General features: G+C 34.7%; 1 protein-coding gene and 5 non-coding genes across 6 annotated transcripts in view; 4 read left to right on the top strand and 2 right to left on the bottom strand.

The window, feature by feature from the left end:
* LOC131995710 (zinc finger protein 492-like) overlaps positions 1-21,703 on the bottom strand; it is a 493,860-nt gene that overhangs the window by 152,328 nt on the left and 319,829 nt on the right. The window lies entirely within an intron of this gene.
* On the bottom strand, positions 4,313-4,445 carry Trnal-caa (transfer RNA leucine (anticodon CAA)). Its single transcript has 2 exons — positions 4,408-4,445; positions 4,313-4,357 (listed from the first exon to the last, which is right to left on the bottom strand). It is a non-coding gene; the product is annotated as a tRNA-Leu (tRNA).
* Positions 10,258-10,387, top strand: Trnal-caa (transfer RNA leucine (anticodon CAA)). Its single transcript has 2 exons — positions 10,258-10,295; positions 10,343-10,387. It is a non-coding gene; the product is annotated as a tRNA-Leu (tRNA).
* Positions 10,601-10,725, top strand: Trnal-caa (transfer RNA leucine (anticodon CAA)). The gene is made up of 2 exons: positions 10,601-10,637; positions 10,691-10,725. It is a non-coding gene; the product is annotated as a tRNA-Leu (tRNA).
* Positions 10,976-11,101, top strand: Trnal-caa (transfer RNA leucine (anticodon CAA)). The gene is made up of 2 exons: positions 10,976-11,013; positions 11,057-11,101. It is a non-coding gene; the product is annotated as a tRNA-Leu (tRNA).
* Trnal-caa (transfer RNA leucine (anticodon CAA)) lies at positions 11,433-11,562 on the top strand. Its single transcript has 2 exons — positions 11,433-11,470; positions 11,518-11,562. It is a non-coding gene; the product is annotated as a tRNA-Leu (tRNA).

Here is a 21,703-nt window from a genome sequence, read left to right as displayed (position 1 = left end):
TGAAAGGTTTCTTGAAAACATTTCACGTCACATATTTTTTTTTATTCAAATAAATGTTTTACTTTATTTTATTGTAGAAGAAATGTTTGTATTTTAAGTGTAACATTTCTTTGCAGCTAAGAAAAACAAAAACCTGTTCGGAGAAGTAAATGCCATTGGAAATATTTATGAGTTCAATAAACGGTCTGATATAAAACTGGTTTTGTGAAATATTAAAAGAATATTAATCATGTGTTCATGTAAAGTTTAAATTCACCAACCATCTATCAGTAAAATTGTATACAAAAATGAAACAGTGCGAAAAACTTGCTCTACTCCAAGAGATGGCGCTATAATGTAAAAACTATTGGGTTGCCCAAAAAGTAATTGCGGATTTTTTAAAAGAAAGTAAATGCATTTTTAATAGAACTCAGAATGAACTTTAATCAAATATACTTTTTTTTACACTTTTTTTCTAAAGCAAGCTAAAAGTAACAGCTGATAACTGACAGAAGAAAGAATGCAATTACAGAGTTACAAGCTGTGAAAAAATTTTTCAACGCCGACTATATGAAAAATCCGCAATTACTTTTTGGGCAACCCAATAGTAAAAGAATTACCCAATAGTAAAAGAATTATTAAATTTCGGTTAATACTGTGAAATATATAGCAATTGGGTTTGGGATTGGGATTGGATTTCTAACGAAAAAAGCTATTGTGCCCCAAGATTTTACTTAATAATACTAAAAAATAAAAAAACAAAAACAAAAAAGGGCAAAAGTCGAGCTATATCCAATTCTAAACCTATGTTGAGGACTTCGGCGGATGTTTTCGGATGGGTGATCAAACCTCCCGCATCAAATTTTGAGCAAATATGTTCAAACTGTAATAACTACGGTTCACAAATAACAACATTATTGCAAATTACCCAAAACCTGACATATATATGGGAGCTATATCGAATTCTGGACCGATTTCGAGCAAATTTCTCAGCTAGTGTGGTAATCGTCGGGGAAAACGTTCTACAAAATCTTGGCAAGATTGGTCAATAAATGCACTTACAGTGGCTGTAGGAGTGAAAATCGGGCGATATACATATATGGCGACTATATCTGAATCTGGACCGATATCTATGAAATTCACGAATAATGTTAAAAGTCAGAAGAAAATCACTCCTGCTTAGTTTCGAGAGAATCGGTAAACAAATGAGCACTTTATTGCAATATTTCTCACAATCGCACGAACATATACATGGGAACTATATCTAAATCTGAACCGATTTCGAGCAACTTTCTCAGATATTGTGTTAGGAAAGCGTTTTACAAAATTTTGGCAAGATTGGTCAATAAATCAGTTTTCTGTAACTCTAGAAGATAAAATTAACTTATAAGCATATCGTTCAAGAATGGTAATGCTGGCGAAGAAACAATCATTTTAATTTGCTAATGGACATATCGATTGGGTAATGGAAAATTGGAGGAAGATTTTATTGTCCGACGAATGTAAAATTGTATTATTTGGTGCAACTGATTCTAGACAGTATGTTGAATGTCTTCTCAATACATAATAAAAAAAAAAGGGAAAAAAGTATTGACACATTGGAGCCTTTTGTACAATGGTGTACGCCATGAATATACACGTATATGTTGGAATTTTGGACATATTGGGTTGCCCAAAAAGTAATTGCGGATTATTCATATAGTCGGCGTTGACAATTTTTTTCACAGCTTGTGACTCTGTAATTGCATTCTTTCTTCTGTCAGTTATCAGCTGTTACTTTTAGCTTGCTTTAGAAAAAAAGTGTAAAAAAAGTATATTTGATTAAAGTTCATCCTAAGTTTTATTAAAAACGGATTTACTTTCTTTTAAAAAATCCGCAATTAGTTTTTGGGCAACCCAATATTATGTTAACTTGTGCAGAATGGGATATCCTTCTGAAATGGTCAATGGAGTTCAGATTAAGTCGTGAACTGCACAGTCTCCCGACCTCAATCCCATAGAACATATTGGAAATTATGTTACAGCGATCCGAAGGAAGAGATATGGAATGCTATTATGATGTCCGAGACAAAAACTGTTTTAGAGATATCAAAAATTGCCCACAAAATAATGCCAGGATATATTTGGGACCCCATAGGACATGGGACAAAATAGGTTATTACTCTAAAAACAGATATAATTAAAGTTTTTATTATTAAGTTATGTTATTCTATAGTTAAGTTTAAAAAACTATCCTTTGAATATTAATTTTAGGCAATAAAGAGCTGTTAGTGAATTGCATTGCTACGAAAGTGGTATATCTCTCCACTCTCTTTAAGACCCAAATTGTCATGGTGAGAAAATACGTCCTATTTGGGGTTTGTAATGGTGGTGGGACGTCCCCTAGACAGTTGGTCGCGAATGTTGATATCAGATTCATGGTCTACTCCCAAATACCTTTCATTTGAGCCCCATTTTTCCATAGTCGGTAAATATGTTCGGTATGGAGGGTGTTTTGAGGGATGAGGCGGTCACTCAGCGACTTCGTTTTGAAAATATATATCAGATTCGTGTTCCACTCTAAAAAAACTCTTATTTTAGCCTCAAATTGCAATGGTCAGCAAATACTTTCCATTTGGGTGGTGTTATGGGGGTGGGGAGGCCCCATAGACACTTTTCCCGAATATTGATATCAGATTCTTGCTTTACTTTCAAAGACCTTTCATTTGAGCCCAATATTGCTACGGTCGAAAATTTGTCCTCTTTGGGGAATGTTCTCGGGGATGGGCGGCGCCCAAACACTTGGTCTGGATATCAGATTCATATTCTACACTCAAATACCTTTTATTTAAGCCCCATATTGCGATGGTAAGTAAATATGTCCTGTTTGGGGGGTGTTTTAGAGAAGAGGTGGACCCCCAGAAACTCGGTCCCACATTTGGATATCAGATTCGTATTTTACTCGCAAATACCTTCCATTTGAATCCCATATTGCCATGATCGGTAAATATGTTCGATATGTTCGATTTACGTTTTCTAATCTAAAATACCTAATACCGCTTAAATCGCACCACCCATCACCGAAATCTTGCGTTTCTGAAAATTAGGGTAAGGGGGAGGGTCCGCTCCTATCAGATAACAAAAAATGTAGTACCCTATTTTCACCACGGGGTCATTATGCACCATCTGTGAAAATTTCAAGAAAATCGGTTCAGCCGTTTCTGAGTCTATAAGGAACACACAAACAAGCAAACCTACAAACACAAATTGATTTTTATATATAAAAAGATTGTTATAAAATTTTGGGAATTGTTTAATAATTCATCTTAGGTACATACATCTAAATAAAACAAATTATTTTTATAAAAAATCAATATTTTTTTTCTTTAATTGGGCACACTCCTTTTGTTTTTTTGAAACACAACTGAATATATTTTATGGGATCGCAGATCAATGTTTCGAGATAAAATGACTATACTAGTATACCACCCATTCTATGGTGATGTGTACCAAAAAACATTACCCTAACAGCCCTAGCATTGCCATATGGCAACGCTCCGCTTTATCGACACAAAAAATCACAGAAACTCATATATATCGAGGAAAGTTTATGAATATTGTTAAACAACTTAAAAATCTTCCAAAAACTATAACTTTTTGATTATTTGTCTTTTCAAAACAAAACAATATGAATAGTTCTACCCAGAGATTAGTAAAAACGATAAAAATGTTTGCTGTAACAACATAAAATTTGCTGAAAATGGGACAGCAGTAATTTTTTGCTAAAACCGAAAAAATTTTCAGCTATTTGCTTATGATAGCAAGTTCAAAATAACCTAAAATTTCATAAGTATTTAAAAAATTGGTGTATTGCATGTTATCTTTTAATTTTAGGGGCATATAGTTTAAATATTTTTCCAATTTTCTACAATTTTAAAAACGTTTTAACTAATTTAAATACCAGCAGAGAAAATAGCTACTCAAATCCCATTTATGCTTTTAAAGAAATAATTAAACAATTTTGTATGCTTTCATTCAAAAGTAAAGTTTCTTTTTAGTTTAGTATCAGCATACAGTGTTTGCTAATATCAAAAGACTAATTTTTATGGATATACGTATATACTAACAGTCAGCAGACAGTTTTTGCTATTATCAGCAGACTTCTTCTTTGAGTGTATACTTTATACGGTCATAAAAAATATTTCAAACCATTACAAACGGAATGGAATATTAGTTTGTCTCCACACTTAGGCGGTGGGTATAATAATAATTGTTTGTGGTCTTAGACCTTTAGACTTGTTAATAATTTATGATACAAAAATTAAAAAAGTATATTTTTATAAAAGTATGTTTTTGTCAGGAGTGGGATTTGAACCCACGCCCTCAGAGAGGACCAGAACGCTCACAATACATTGCTCAAATTCTGTTGGAACAGAACAAGTTTTCACACTTGAGTCTGGCGCCTTAGACCGCTCGGCCATCCTGACCTTATGTACGTGCCTTATATTCAATTATTTATTATTTGGAACCGTGAATCACAACATTCCTTAACAATATTGACAATTTCACCTTTATTTGTCATCATCACATTTTATTACCTTTCTGTAGTGGAACCCCTAGGAGGGCATAATATTTCTTTTTATGCTCGTACCTTTTGTGCCCATATAAATTTATTTACTTTCTGAACTTCTGTTTTGCTTTGATGTGTATTTAATTAAACGATGTTGCTGCAACTTCTGCTGGCGCTCAGCAGCACAATGCCGATGTAGTTTCTGCAATTATACATAAATTAGTGTTCATTTTTCCATTTTTTCTTGTTGCTGTGTGTTTTTCATTATTAGCTTTACCTTGCCGGCATTAGATCTCAGTAGTAAAACAAAAAAAATATTACTCAATAAAAAATGCTTTAGTAATGGATTACAAAATTATTTTCAACAAAAAAGTATAGCCAAGAAAAATAAGACAGAAAAAAATGAAAAAATTAAAACTTAATGGAATGTTAAAAATTGGGGTTGCGTGATGCTTCTTTTGACACAGGAAAATAGTTTTTTATATAAGTCATTCATCTTATTAATTGATAAATGTTCCTTATATTTTTACAGTTAAGGAAAGAAGGTTCGCAGAAGCAACTTGATGTAAGAAAAAATTACTAAATGATATGAAGAAGATTCTACACGTATAAATATGAACAGATAACAAAAACAATGCCTCTCCAGCACTAATTTGGTATCAAAATCGATTGTTTAAATTTTGTTTTAATGACCACCCATAAATCATACCAATATTATATAGCATTATGAAGCATAACGATCAGTATTTCTCAGTCTATTTAGGCACGACGACTATTTATTCCATTAATAGTGCAATAACCATTGAAACAAACATGTGGTCCAATTAACATTTAAGACATATGTTCCCAAATAAAATAGACTCCGATTTAAAATTAACGGATAAGATATACAACTTAAATAATTTGTATCATCGCATATCGTATCAGCACATATATCGATCAGTAATATAAATTTATAATTATGTATTATAAATATCAAATATTGTGTAGGTAACTAATAGGTAGCATTTGTCCAATTTTGCAACTTTAGTCATAATACAATTGTTTTATGATTTCTTGAAAACACAATCCCAACAAGTAAAAATGCATTAAGTTCGGCCCGACCCGGCCACCACCTCGGGTATATATGTAAACCCCATTTCGTCACAATCCGGTGAAAATTGGCTAACTTAAGCACCCAAACTCGGCACGGACATTGAGTGGTATATATTTTTGGCAGATATATCCAAATATAAACCGATCTGAACCATATTAAGGTCGGATAACGTGAGGCTCAGAAAAACTCACTGTTTCAAATTTCAGCGAAATCGGGTAATAAATAAAGCTTTTATAGGCTTCAGTCCCCTTATCGGCAGATCGGCACCTATATCTAAATAAAGTCCGATCAGAACCATATTTAGGTCGGATGTTGGATGTGTTAACAGTTTTAAATGTCAGTGAAATCGGGCAATAAATAAACCTTTTATGGGCTTCAGACTCTTTATCGGGAGATCGGTCTATATGGCAGCTATATCTATATATGGACCGATCTAATCCATAGTTAGGTCAGATATCGGGAGGCTCAAAACAACCTACTGTTTTAAATTTCAGCGAAATCGGGTAATAAATAATAATAAATAAATCGGATGAAAAATAGAGTTTTATGGGCATTAGACCCTTTATCGGAAAATCGGTCTATATAGCAGCTATATCCAAATATGGTCCGATTTGGCCCGTTCAAGATCTTAACCAGCGTGCGTCAAAAGGACGTATCTGTGTCAAATTTCAGCTCAATATCTCAATTTTTGAAGCCTGTAGAGTGATTACAACAGACGGACGGACAGACACACGGACATCGTTCAATCGTCTTAGAATTTTACGACGATCCAAATATATATACTTTGTGGGTACCGGTTCAAGTCGGTTTATAACCTGACATAATTTCCATATAAACCGATCTGCCTATTTAATTTCTTGAGCCCCTGGAAGCTTCAATTGTTGGCCTATTTTGAACGGAGTATTTTGTTGTGACTTCTAACCACCATGCCCAATTCGCTTTAAATCGATCTATAACTGGCCTCCCGATTTGATTTCTTGAACCCCGGGAAGACACAAATGTTAACCGATTTGGCTGAAATTTTCCCGTATTGTTTTATTATGACTCCCAACAACCGATAAACCGAGCTAACGATTAGTCTTTTACGACTCTAAGTTTATATTTTCGACTGATTTAACAGAAATTTGGTACTGTTTGTTCCATGTGTTTTGTTTTTACGTCATTTAGTCTTGTTGTTCATTTGTGTTTGTAAAATTGCTGCACACTTGCAGTGGCTTCATCTGATGAAGAAAATTTTGCTTCTTCCAGATTGGTTATTAATACAATTATTAACACCAAAGAAAATGGAAAATCCAATTACACTAAAAAGGAGTGAATTTTGTGAATTTCATTATTTATATAATGCCGGAAAAAATTTCAATCATCATTTGATCGACATGCATTTTTTTCTTTTGTTTTTATAAACATTAAAAAACATTTCTGCACGCTAAATAGTAAACATCAGCAATGCAAACAAGTGCGAAGAAGGCTTTGGAACTGTTTTCTCGCATTCAATCGGCTTTGCTCTCTGCTTCGCTCGGCGTTCACTATGTTATGCACAAGCTTATTTCTATTGACTTGTATGTAACCAGTTTTCTCGCACTCACTCATCTTTATCGCATTGACAATCTCGGCTCGGCTTTCAGCGCGCACTCTGTTCGCACCCTAACGCAATATACATTTGTGTTTTTTACACTCACCATTTGGTCTCGGCAATATTGCCCAACTATTGATCGCTTTGAGTGTAGTCTTATGTAGTTATCTACTCCTAACCTAACCTTACCGAACAAACCTAATAACAATCTTATTATAGCGTCACCCCAAGAAAACTACAATAATAAAATGTTTTTTATCTCTTGGATGTGTGGCCATTTGTAACACCTATTGGCCAGCTAACCCAGTACTGCAAATAATCCATAAAGAAATCAAAACTAGATGAACATGTTTATAATCTTCTACAATTTAAACTTCACAACAGAAGAAGAGTGTACCTTCAATAAACGATGTTTTTTTTAATCAAACTCATGCAACAGCGATTAACTAAAAGTAAATAGCCCATAATCGTGATGTGAACATCGAAAATCAGAAATACCACCAAAACTGACGCGAAGTGTAGCATTCGAAACCAAACGCGGGCGAATAAAAGGCTATACCAAAATATATCTCGCTTTGTAACTTTTTCATGAAGCGATTAACTCAAACAATTTTAGGAAAAATGATCGACAAGTTGGCTTGACTTTTAAAGCTGCAAAAGACTAGCAGATTTTTGTGTCGAAATCCATTATGCAACCTCGAAAGGCGAAGAACGAAAATAAAACAAGAAAACACAATGCATTCGCCTTTAAACTATTCGAAATGCCAAACGCGCTGTCAGCAAGGAGAAAGAAAAAAAATTAAGAAAGTCGCATAATACATCATTTGTGGACTTAAGAAAACAAATGGATATGACGATGTATAGCCCGATAGTCAGTTGAAAAGCCCTGAAAAATTGAATAAAAATCTATTTAAATTTATAAATATAGCTCCCGTATATATCCAAAGTTGCAAATTTTACCATACATTCCATTAAAGAACAGGAGCCAACTTCTCACATATCAAAGAATGTTGTCCAATTCACGTTTTTTTAAGCTCAATGACAAGGGAGTTCATTTTTATAGCCGAGTTTGAACTAGGATGAAGTTTTTATTAATTAATTTATTTATTTGCTTATTTTTAAACTTATTCCATTTATTCTATATATTTATTAAAACTTTATTATAATTACAAATTATAACAAATTTATAAGAAGGCTTGGAAGAAGTTTGTATATGGCTTCTATGCAAGGCATATTATCTCACAAATGTCGCCAGCGTTAGGAGGGGATAACTAACGTCAACCTTTTTTTCTGGTGTTCTCGCCAGTGTTCAACACTGGCGTTCAGCCAAAGGGGGACATACTAAATGGCCTACCATGGTTTGCCCATGAACATATTTTTCTCATATCAATGAGTGCTGTCTGAGACTAGGTTAAGGGACCTCCTTTTTAGTGCGAGTCCGAAAGGCTTTCGGAGAGCGAAACCACTTAAGTAGACAAGTTGATACGGCTGATTGGATATGCGAGCTTCTTGGCAGGGTGGTCGATGAGCGCGCGAATAAGGCTGGTGATATGAGATTACAGGTGGCAACGGCCATATGGTCTAGTCCAATCTAAACTTACCTAACCTAATCCGATAATAAGCCCATGATCACTACACCTAGGATAGATATAGGAAGTATTCTCATAGAGTCACAAATTCGCCAAATCTGACCAAATTTACGTTTGATATGGGCTTATAAGTGAAATTCAATAATCTGAATGGATCTATCATGCAATTGTCAATTTGATTATGCCTACAGCAAGGCGATTGCATTAAAAAAACAAGGCCCCCAAAACAACTCTTTATGCTTTTGAAAGATGCCTGCAAGAAAACGAATTCAATATTGAGAAATATGACAGATTTTTCAAAGCTCAGGCTGAGGTCTGTGCCATTACAGTAGTTGCAAGAGAAATTATGATAAGGGATCTACCGAGCTCAAAACTCAGGAATTATGCGCACAAGGGCGGTGAAGTTGATGATTGTTTGGAGTCCTTGGATAGGCTTCGGGTCTACGATGTGACGCTGATATAGATTCCCGGACATGCAGGATTCCGGGGAATGAAGGGGCGGACGATTGCGCTAGGAGGGATTTGTCTGCGCCGGGCGAACCGGTCTTACCTACGTGCCATTTGTCAAACTACTAAATATAGTAGAGCAGATGCCCAGAGCGGGTTCGGTGGTGAGATGGGACTCAGCGGAGAGCTACCGGACCGCTAAAGCGCTCTGACCTGTCAACGACACAACCGGATACTGTGCAATATGCCCGTTCTCCTTTCTGGGGAGGCGGTTCTTCTGCGATCTGGTTGATTTTGCGAACGTGCCTCTGGGATGTCGCTAAAATTTTTGAACGGTACAGGCGTTTCACTCCCGCTCAGATTCTTTATCCTGCATCTTTTATTCGTGTATAACCACGGCAAATGGTCCGAGGCTTCACATATCCTTTCTCTTCTCTTTCTTTCTAGGGTATGGCAATGGGCCAAACTGATCTCCGTCACCTATGGTGGGCAACCCATTAAACCTTAATTAACCTAACCTTCTCAACTCAACAATGTGGACATTATATTTGCTACATAATTAGAAGAATTCAATAAGAAAGTTGTTTGAAAATGTTCAATGATTCCCGAAACAGCATATGCATGTTAAGCCATTGTCTTTAATATTAGCTTTTTTAATTCAACATGTTAGCAATATTCTGCCCATTGTGCTTAAAACAGACAATGATTAAATGACTTTCATGCCCTGTGTACGATACGACTTATTTTTATATACAACGTTTTTAACATACATATACTCGCATGTATGTATCTTGTCTTTTATTTATTTATTTTTATCGGACACACGAGACTTAAACAAAAACAAATCTATGAATTATCAAAACTCAAAAGCACGCGGCCAAAAAGTATTATAAGGCAATGCTGTAAGCTATGTCGCATTTATTTTTAGCTTTTGATTTTTCTTATCGGTTGATTTCTTTTGATCGCCATTCGTTCGAAAGTTGGTGTTAGGTGAGCGCCATACTATGCTATGAGTTGCAAACAGGTCAGGATGGCCGAGCGGTCTAAGGCGCCAGACTCAAGTGTAACAACTTGTTCTGTTAAAACAGAATTAGTAGAAAGTATGAGCGTTCTGGTCCTCTCTGAGGGCGTGGGTTCAAATCCCACTTCTGACAAAAAAGTTTTTTGATAAGGATTTTTAAATAGTTAAAAATTAAAAAAATATAAACACATGGAAATATTAATTGGAAAAGCTAAGCAAGAGTGAATATAAAAACTATGTTTAATAATACAATACATATGTGTAAAGAAAATCGAAAAACTCTTGCTAACTCTTCACAATTAGTTTTCTTTGTTTTGAAAAAAAAAGAGTCTGAACTGTGAAACATGTCAGGATGGCCGAGTATCTAAGGCGCCAGACTCAAGTGTTAAAACTTGTTCTGTCCAAACAGAATATGTGCTGTGAGCGTTCTGGTCCTCTCTGGTGGCGTGGGTTCAAATCCCACTCTTGACAAAAGTGCCTTTTGTTCAGCGAGTCCTAACGAATATATTAAAAAAATATGAAAGCAAATCGATCAAAAATTGCTGAAGTTTGAAACTTTAATGCATCGACAACTAGTTAAATTCACTTAACTGTGACGCTACAGCGTACCACGAAATTTGTCAGGATTTATTATATTTTCGCTTTCTAAAGTGCAATCGACATACTTTTTTATTGCACAATAGACCAAGCCACTTGCATATTGCGACATCCTTTGGCATATGTCAGGATGGCCGAGCGGTCTAAGGCGCCAGACTCAAGTGTTACAACTTGTTCTGTTCAAACAGAATACGTGCTGTGAGCATTCTGGTCCTCTCTGAGGGCGTGGGTTCAAATCCCACTCCTGACAAAATAATTTTTTAAGAAACATTTCTGTAGTGCCGGCAAACACCATTGGTTGAGAAAAAAGACGTTAAACCACATGACGATAATGATAAGAAATAAATTAGAACTTAAGTCATGTCAATACTCTACTAAATCATTTTGGTGTAAGTTACGAAATTACGAAGTAAAATTTATATAAAATATCAAAACGCAGAAAACACAAAAAATTAAATAAAGCAAAGGTGAATGTATAAATATATTAAGTTCAATAAAATAAATTAAAATAAAAACAATAAGTCATTGTTAACTCTTACTTTTTTGTTACGTAATAATGTCTGAAGTATGTAGTGGAATATGTCAGGATGGCCGAGCGGTCTAAGGCGCCAGACTCAAGTGTAATAACTTGTTCTGTCCAAACAGAATATGTAAAATTTATGAGCGTTCTGGTCCTCTCTGAGGGCGTGGGTTCAAATCCCACTTCTGACAAGATATTTTTTTCCAGTCTCGGTTATCTATATAAAGTAATACATTCTATATATATCATAAAAAAAGAAAACGGTCGCTAATTCCTGAAAAACTAGAGCAACATCAAATTGCTGTGTTTCTGCATCTTCCTCTCCTATTGAAAATTAATTCCTCATTTTCATGGATTTTATTTTCGGAAATTAATTGTCATACATTTTCTGGACATCTCTGGAAAAATATCTTTCAATCGATGCCAAATTCGTTCTGCGTTATATGAACCGTTGGCCGTTATATGAATCACAAAGTCGCTTTTATTAAAACTCACCTACTACACATGACCTGTAGTTATAAAAATGTTTTGTCTTGTGCAGGCTCATAAAACATGTACAAAGAACAACAACAAAAATGCAAATGCCTCACACGCCAAAGCCGAGCCTTAAGGAATTGGTTGACCTACATGCCACATAGGGCCACGTAAATCACACTCTAACAACACCCTCACGTGAATAGTGATACTCTTATCTGTCACACCATTTGTTTCTCTTATTCTCACCGTTAATACTACAACCGATGGCTTTGCATTCGCTCCCATAACGAATGCTTTAGAAAAAAACCAATAACAATTTGCTGTGTTTACGCTTCTACTTCTTTTCGTAAAAATTAATTACGCATTTTCGTGGCTTAGCTTTTCGGAAAATCAATTTTAATACATATTCTTCACATCTTTGGAAAAATAACTTTCGATTGATGCCGATTTTATTGAAATCAATTCAGCCTTTTGGCCGTAATATGTGCCACAAACTCGCCTTTAAAGAACCATGTGCCGTTTGGTGATATAAGTAACACCCACACACCTATAGCATCCCTCCGAACATTTGGTGAACATCTGAGTGAATTTCTCACTCTCTCCCAGACTTGTCACTTTTTAGGTCCTTTTGTATGATAGTTTGTAGAGATTTCATGATTTAAAACAACAAAATACATTACCATCGGAATTCTATCATTCATGTTTTGCTAATTAGTTACTCATAATCTACTGTTATTGGTACAAAATTAAAAATAGATTTTTTATTGTTGTTTTTGACGCTAACTTTCAAAACCCCGCACAAGAGAATGTATGCTTACTTAGCCTTCTGTATTGCAAATAAAATCTTTGACTATTAATCTCGATTTAAAAAGAAATAAATTATATATTGTAGATAATAAAAACAAGCTTCACTCTAACAGGCAAACAAATATTTATTTTTTATTAATAACGTTGATAACCGAATTTTTAAAATTTTGTAAGTTTCTCATGAATATATTTCACCATGAGAAACCAATTAGAGTAAACAAGTAAGAGCATGTTAGTTCGGCCGGGTCGAATCTTATATACCCTCCACCATGGATCGCATTTGTCGAGCTCTTGCCAAGGTATTTCTTTTTAGGCAAACAAAGGATAAAAGAAAATAAATGCTATGTTATCGGAAGAATATCAAGTTATGGTTCATTTCGGACCATAATTAAACTGAATATCGGAGACCATAGTAGAATTCATTGTGTAAAATTTCAGCCAAATCTAGTAAGAATTGCGGACTTTAGGGGCTGAAGAAGTAAAATATGGAGATCGGTTTATAGGGGAGCTGCATAAGGCTATAATCCGATTCATGCCATTTTCGACATGTATATTAAAGGTCATGAGAGAAGCCGTTGTACAAAAGTTCAGCCAAGAAAAGGCTCAAGAAGTTAAGACCACAGATCGGTTTATATGACAGATATATCAGGTTATGGACGGATTTGAACTATTCTTAGCACAGATGTTGAAAGTTATAACAAAACATCTCATGCGATATTTCAGCCAAATCGGATAGGAATTGCTCCTTTCAGAGGCTCAAAAAGTCAAGACCCCAGATCGGTTTATATGGCAGCTATATCAGGTTATGGACCGATTTGAACCATACTCAGCATAGTTGTTGGAAGTTATAACAAAACACCTCATGCAATATTTCAGTCAAATCGGATAGGAATTGCTCCCTTTAGAGGCTCAAGAAGTCAAGACCCCAGATCGGTTCATATGGCAGCTATATCAAAACGTTGACCGATATAGCCCATTTACAATCCCATCCGACCTACACTAATAATGAAGTATTTGTGCAAAATTTCAAGCGGCTAGCTTTACTCCTTCGAAAATTAGCGTGTTTTCGACAGACAGACGGACGGATGGACGGACATGGCTAGTTCGAGTTAAAATGTCATGACGATCAAGAATATACTATAATAAGAATATACTATATAATATAAAATATACTTTATGGGGACTTAGTCGAATATCTCGAGGAGTTACAAACAGAATGACAAAATTAGTATACCCCCATCCTACAGTGGGGGGTATAAAAATTATATTGTTTTCAACTTCCTTGAATGCAGATATAGTGACTCACATGATAGAAAATGTTTGCAGGGATACGACCTATACTGTAATTAAAGTTTTTTGGTCTTGTACTGTAGGTTTGAAAAATATCTTTCGATTGATGGCAATTTCATTAAAATTCATTCTGTCGTTTTGCCGTAATATATACCACAAAATCGCCTTTATAAAACCTTAAGCCGTTTAATAATATGAAATGAAATATTGATGAAAAAATATAGTATAAAATGGATTTTAAGATTTCTTTTCATGTGGTAAAATCAACACAAGGTTTGGCCTTTTTTTGAAGTCTGTTGTTGATAATATTTAAATTCAAAATAGTTCGTGTGTCAAACAAATTTGCAATTTGGTATATCAAACAAATTTTCAACTCTTAAGCTTCTTGACCAGATCTTTCTACTGTTAAGAGTTTCTTAACAATTTGCTCAAAAAAGATTTAATTCATTTAGTTTACTGTATTTTGTTGCTAGAAAAATTTTTTGTAAAAACGATTTGCTCAAAAGTTTGCTTACATTTGTCGAGCCCCAAAAAGCGCATTCACTACAAGTAAAAATTAGATCACTTGCGCCCAACATTCGTTCATGATGATGCTGATGATGATTGCGGTCGCCTTGTTCATGTTATATACATCGTGAAAAGTTCATTGTTCCCATTGTTCTATGGGTATAGAATAGAATCAATAAAGTAATGTGTGAGTGTGCCTCTATTTTTGCACAAAATATTGTTCAGGGCTTTTTAATACTGAGCATCATCATCATCGCCATCACCATCGTTGACAGGAACGCTAACCTCCTCCTGCATGTCCATCGTCTTTAGCAGCAGCAACATATAGTCGTGGCTACGGTCGTTTAAAGCATCTGACATCTTCCTCGGTCATTTGACCTGATTTGGAAAAAAAATGTCTTTGTTGGTATTGTTATTTTGTTCATTACGAGTGTGCTCATAATCTTCCTCACCATTATCATATTGCCATAGTCATGAGGCCCCCTTATATTTGTCGTCATCTCAGTTCACATTTACCGCAGACGTGTGTCCCACATTAATCACTTTGAGCGCTTTTTGTTGTGAGGTCTGTTACTTTGTTTTCCATTGTTCTGACTTTGGCATTTTTGACATCTGTAGCGAGGATTAACATGAGAATCTTTAAGTTTCTTTTTTTTTTTCTTTCTTTTAATTCTCATCTAATAATTTAAACGAAAACAAAACTAAATTTTTAGCCTATGGGTGGGTAGTTTGGGAAAAGATATTTCCATATAGGATGGCAATATCAATACACATGTTCACGAACTGATTTATCGTTTACAAATTTACTTTTTGTGTGTTCTTGGACAAATAAATCACAAAATAATAGGGGTTTTATCTATTAATTCTGTAACAAACAGTTTTAAAAAGAGACTTGGAAAAAATCTTTTAACTGCTGTGAAGTATTAACTCCCAATCCCCTTTGTTACTCTTTTGGTTGCTTCCATGTCCTCCATATCCGTTTTAAGCTGATTCTTTTGCCTATAGGGAAGTTTTCATGCTTTTTGGCATTTCATATTTTGTTCAGTTTCCATTTAATTGTTTTGGCTTCTCATTTCTTTTTAAAAATTGTCCATAAGATGACTTAAGAGGCTTTTATGTTGTTTTGTTTGTTTTGCCTTCTATTTTGTCTTTTGTCTGGCGGCTTTAAATATCATTGTAATCGAGCATTGACACCTTCAATAATAATGGTCAGATTACAGGTAGAGAAATAAACAGGAAAACAGAAAACAAAAAAGTATTAAAGCCATATTATGTATTAAATTTTAGAAAAAGGAAACAAAACAAAAAAATATTTTTTAATGTTTTATTTAATTTATATATTTCTTTATCGTATGAAAAGAATCGTAGACTGATAGAAAAAGGATGGTGCTTTGCCAATACCGTCTGATATATTTTTATTCGCGTTATTGGGAAATATTTTTAAAACTATTTGGTATGAATTTAATACCAGTCGAAGGAACCTATTAAAAATTAACGGCGTCACATTTGTGTTTTTGTCATTAATGCAAAAATGTAGTCTAACTTGGTACTTTAAATATTGACGCCATTATAAAATATTTGTTATGATATAATAAAATGTTTTAAAACGATTTATATGCATTAAAACGCGTTTAAATACTCCAAAGCGGTCTCTTGTGTGGTAAGGGACGATTTGATGGTGTATTCATATGAAAACCACTTTTGGGAATCAATGGGTATGGGATCAATTGTTGAATACAAAGAATCCAGGTTGGTCACTGTGCAACATTATTTTTTTTCTTAATTATTTAATTATAAACGAAAAATAAATAAAAGAAATAAAACAATAACACCTCTCAATGGCTTTTTATTTTGGTTCATTAGGGGGTGGAATATTCAATAACGATTTGGTATAAAACCGATACCGGTTTGCTACTGAAACCAATAACAGTTTGGTATTGAAATGAATCCCAGTTTGGCAATAAGGCTAGTACCAAATGGTACTCATCATTTTATTTGTCATCCATACCATGCGGTATTGATATCCTACCATACGGTGTTGCTTTTCTATCAATACCGTATGGTAATGAAATGATCACGTTTGGTATCATATTTTCTCTGGGTGTAATAGTTACCAAATTAAGTAAAAACATAGCAGAGGCGAACCTTGGTTACCCACCACCATGGATTCTGCTAAAAGTTTATAGTTGTAGTTACTAAATCATATTAGATTTCTATTTTATTTTGAAGAAACAAAACATTGTATGATTCCGACTTCTAGGAGTTCAATAACTCATATTGATATATAGGTCTATGTGATGGCTATATCCATTTATTGAACTACCAGGGTATTATTTGCTTTGACTATTGGAAGGCTTAAGTGTACGACACCAACCAAATATGCGCCAAGTTGAGTGAAAATGAGGACCATCTGACAACATGGCTAGATTGAATATATATACTATTTAGAGTCCCATATCGGCATTTAGAGTTGTAACAAAGGGAAATACGTGTTTAGTGGTTTAACATGCACACTTTCAAGTTATTATATTTTTCATCGGTGGTTATCCGACATTTGGGAGTTACTGTACCATTCGGTATGGCAGCAATGTAAAAACTTCTCACAAAGAGGTGTCGCACTGCGGCACGCCGTTCGGACTCAACTATAAAAAGGAGACCCTTATCACTGAGCTTAAACTTGAATCGGACAGCACTCAATGATAGGTGAGAAGTCTTCCCCTTTTGCTTAATGAAATGTTCATGGGCAAATTTACATTACTTGCTTGCTTGTCTTGTCGATAATTTGGTAAGACCACACTCACACACACGTCTTACTTATTTGTGCTCACGTCAGACTCAATATTTATGAATAATTAAAAAAACAATTAAGATCGGCCAGACCGAACCTTACATATTAAAAGCATGCTCAAGACCATTCATTTCTGTTTTCAGTACACACTAACAATCATAGAGTATTTCAAAATTGAACTCTACGTTTAAAAATACAACATTGTATGAAACAATTGAAAACTGAGTAAAGCAGATAACAATACTCCAAGCCAACGACATGAGTGAATGCAAAACCAGTAAGGAAAGGAAAAAGTCAGGCGGTGCCGACAGTATAATACCCTACACCTACCATATAGGTACAATGTGGGAGCTATATCTACAATAATTCGGAACCAATTTTGATGGGCCTCGGCGGATGTTTTCAAATGGGTTATTAAACAATCCGTGTCAAATTTCGAGAAAATATTTTCAAACTGTAATAACTATGATTGGCAAATGACAACGTTGTTGCAAATTATCTAAAATCTGATGAACATATATAAGATAGCTATATTTAAATCTGAACCGATTTCAAGCCAATTTCTCAAATATTGTGGTAGTTGTCGAGGAAAGCGTTGTACAAAAATTTGGCAAGATTGGTCAATAAATGCACTTGCAGTGGCTGTAGGTGTGAAAATCGGGCGATATACATATATGGCGACTATATCTGAATCTGGACCGATATCTATGAAATTCACGAATAATATTAAAAATCAGAAGAAAATCACTCCTGCTTAGTTTCGAGAGAATGGTTCCGAATTATTGCAATATTTCTCACAATCGGACGAACATATACATGGGAACTATATCTAAATCTGAACCGATTTCGAGCAACTTTCTCAGATATTGTGTTAGGAAAGCGTATTAAAAAATGTTGGCAAGATTGGTCAATAAATGCGTTTGCTGTGACTCTAGAAGTTAAAATCGTGCGATATACATAAATGGCAGCTATATCTAAATCAGAACCGATTTCTATGAAATTGACTAGTAATGTCGAATCAGAAAGTGATTCTGAGTCGATCGGTACACTTTTCAATGGGTCTATCTTTCATACTTCTGGATGTTACAAGCAAATGCACTAAGTTATAATACCCTGTATCACAGTAGTGGTGCAGGGTATAAAAAGAGCTCTTCAGCAAAAAGAAAGACTGATTCAGATTTCAGTGAGTGCACTTTGTACAATGCGTACATTTTGCTTCAGTAAAATATTTTTCTAGTTGTCTGCTTTCGTAGTACGAAATTCGTATGAACGCAACGTGGTTGATTTGGCAAAAGCATGGGTACCCAGCAAACCAAATGTCGGATGTCCGAAATGTCTGAACAATTTCGGAACAATCTTCGAACCGATTTCCTTCCGACTCGACTGAGGGATATTTTCACCCATTTATCTACAATAAAAAAGATATTTTTGCTAGGATTTTATTTTGTTTGCCTTTTTATGTTTCTTTCCTACTTGTCTTCTGGAGTTTTCAAGCTGGATGATTTTACGATTTGTAGGTCTGTTTTTGGGTATGTCCAAATTCTTAATAAATACGATTAATACTCTTGTTGTTACTCGTGTGATGTAAATATGTCCTAAGCACATTGACACGTGAGATGCATATTTATATACCCGATTTCGATACGAAATTACTTCCTTATGTTTCATTCCAAAATCATGTCAACCAAAATCATGTTTCGTTTCAAAATTCAACCAATCCATATGATTTTCGTAACGATTTCGGTTCCGAAGTCTAATGTTGCATCCGAAGTTCGTACAGACTTCGTTCCGGTTTCGAAACGACTGGTTCGGTGGCTAAACATACACACGCGCAGTTTTTTTCTACAAACAAACAGTTTGCAAACTATTTGTGATCAATTCATCTTTTGAAAATGATTGCGAGACGCTTTCATATGTACAGCGAGTTATTTCTCATATCTCACTGTAGCGGCGATAAATTCGAGATAAAAATACTCCCAAGCACTGAATGGTGGTTGTTTTTCAAAATTATCTACTCAACAGCAACTTGTTTGTTTTACTCTATCTTCAGTGTCTTGCTCTTCATTAGTATTGAAATCAAAGATTTTCGGAATTGCTCAATATGGTCAAACTGCTTGGTCTTCTTGTTAAAGTAAGTCACACAGATAAGGTTCATACGTGTGTGAAACTGCTGTTTTTTACTTGAGATATGATGTATACATTTTGCTCTTTTTCCATTAAATAATTCAAAATAATTTCCAAATTAATTTTCTATATACGAATGAACAAAAAGAGGAATTGGTTAATATGCTGCATTCGACATGCATACTTGCATGAATCTAAACTGTGCCACTTTTACGATATTAGGAAGACCAAGCAGACCGTATGTCTTGGTCGCGTATACGGTCATTGATTCAACGTTCACGAGTTCAGCAAAAACAGTCACCTATGAATGGTTTTGCGCAGAACTTTGTTAGGTACCCTCCACCATATAAAAATCAACATTTCGTTAAAATCCGGTTAAAAAATTCGCGATCCTTAACCTATAGCAGCTATATCGAAATATGGTCCGAAGTGGTCCAAACATGCACAATTCACTGTTCCACATTTCAGTAAAATCAGGTAATAACTGAGTCTTGTATGGAGTCGAGACCGCAAATCGGAAGATCGATATATGAAGCAGCGGAGGATGTGTGGAAGTTTAACATAGCTCAAAGTATTTAATTTCAGCAAAATCGGATAATAAATAGGATATTTATGAGTGAAAGACCTTCAACCGGGAGATCGGTATATATGGTGGCTGAACCCAACAATGGTCTGATGTAAATTATACACAACACTGACGGTGAAGGGCCAGATCAATGTGTAAAATGTCAGCAAAATCGGGTAATAAATGCAGATTTTGTAGGTCTAAGACCTTAAATCGGGGAAATCGGTTCATATGGGGACTATATATGAAAATGCAAATCTATTTGGACCATTTTCGGCACAGATGTTCAATATCTTAACACAAATCATTGTGTAAAATTTAAGGAAATCAGTTAATAAACAGAGCTTTTATGAGTCTAAGGCCCATAATCAAGATATAGTTCGATATAGCCCATCTTCGAACGAAACTTGCCTATAAAAATCTGTGCAAAGTTTCAGCTCAATATCTTTATTTGTAAAGCCTGCAGCGGGATTTTTACAGCCAGAAAGATGGACGGACATAGCTAGATCGTCTTCGATTTTAACGAGGACCAAGATTGTTGCAAACGGAATGACAAGATGATATATCCTTCGGTGGTGGGTATCAAAAAGAGATTCCGTTGCACCGATTTCGTAAACTACTTTTAAATTTATAAAAATGTCCTGTTTGGGGCGTTTTTATGGCCAACTTTTTATATCGAATGCGTACTACACTCTGAAATACCATTTATATGACACCCTTATTGTCATGATCGAGCTACATGTCAATTGGTTCATTGTCTGTTTTTTCAGTAGTTCATCAATATGGATTTCATATCCATCCGATAACACAAAATCATCATCTTAAATGTAGATACGAAAGACACAACTTATACTTTAATTTAACTAATCGTATGTCGTTTTCAGTGTTGCCGTTTTTGGTAGACCCCACCAAAATTGGTAGGTTTTTTTCTCTTGGTAGGTTGGTGGGCTGACTTCAATTTTGGTAGGTTTTTCCTACACATAATTACCAAGTAAATTACTGAGAGATTCATCGGGATAACTAGGGATTTTATTTATAAACTTATAGGGGCTATATCTACTATCTGAGTGGTATTTTGTGCGAGTCTTCGAAGACATAAGTTCACATTATATGATGTGGTTATAATCTAATGACAATTTGAAGTCTCTTTAGGGATGACGAATTCAAAAGGATGATCGGTTTATATTGGGACTAAATCTAGTTATAGACTTATGCGGACACTTTCTAGTGTGGTGTTCGAGGGCCATAAAGTACATTGTATACTAAATTTCACCAAATCTGAAAAAGTTAAGGCTTCTAGGAAATCTAATTGTAGTTCCTTTTGCAATTCCGATCGACTTGTACTAATACACTCCACCAAATTTCTTAAAATCATATCATAACAAATTGGGTTGAGTGTATGGATAATTCAAAAATTAATAGTGAAAAATATACGCAAAATTTCGATTTATCCCCGATGATGTCCTTCAAAGAGGAACGAAATTTTGGTTCAAATAAAAACACTTTTAAAAATGAAAATACCACCTTGATCTCGAGCTTGAAGTTTCAATCAACAAATCCAAAATAATAATTATTAGCTTTTGATGAACTGAAGAACTTGCTTCGTAAGGTCAGTCTATAGACATCTGTATAAAATATATAAAATCATAATCGTATCTACACTCTATTTCTCACGTTTGTCGGGTTATTTAATTCAACTCTCTGTTCAGCTAAAGCGCATAAAATATATGTTAAGCTCAAATATATTCCACCCTAAACCATACTCTGCATAAAC

Source organism: Stomoxys calcitrans, chromosome 3 (genome assembly GCF_963082655.1).
Source record: "Stomoxys calcitrans chromosome 3, idStoCalc2.1, whole genome shotgun sequence".
In the NCBI taxonomy this organism is placed as follows: Eukaryota; Metazoa; Arthropoda; class Insecta; order Diptera; family Muscidae; genus Stomoxys; species Stomoxys calcitrans.
The sequence above is the reverse complement of the archived record's forward strand: the minus strand, read 5'-3'. Positions and strand labels throughout refer to the sequence as shown.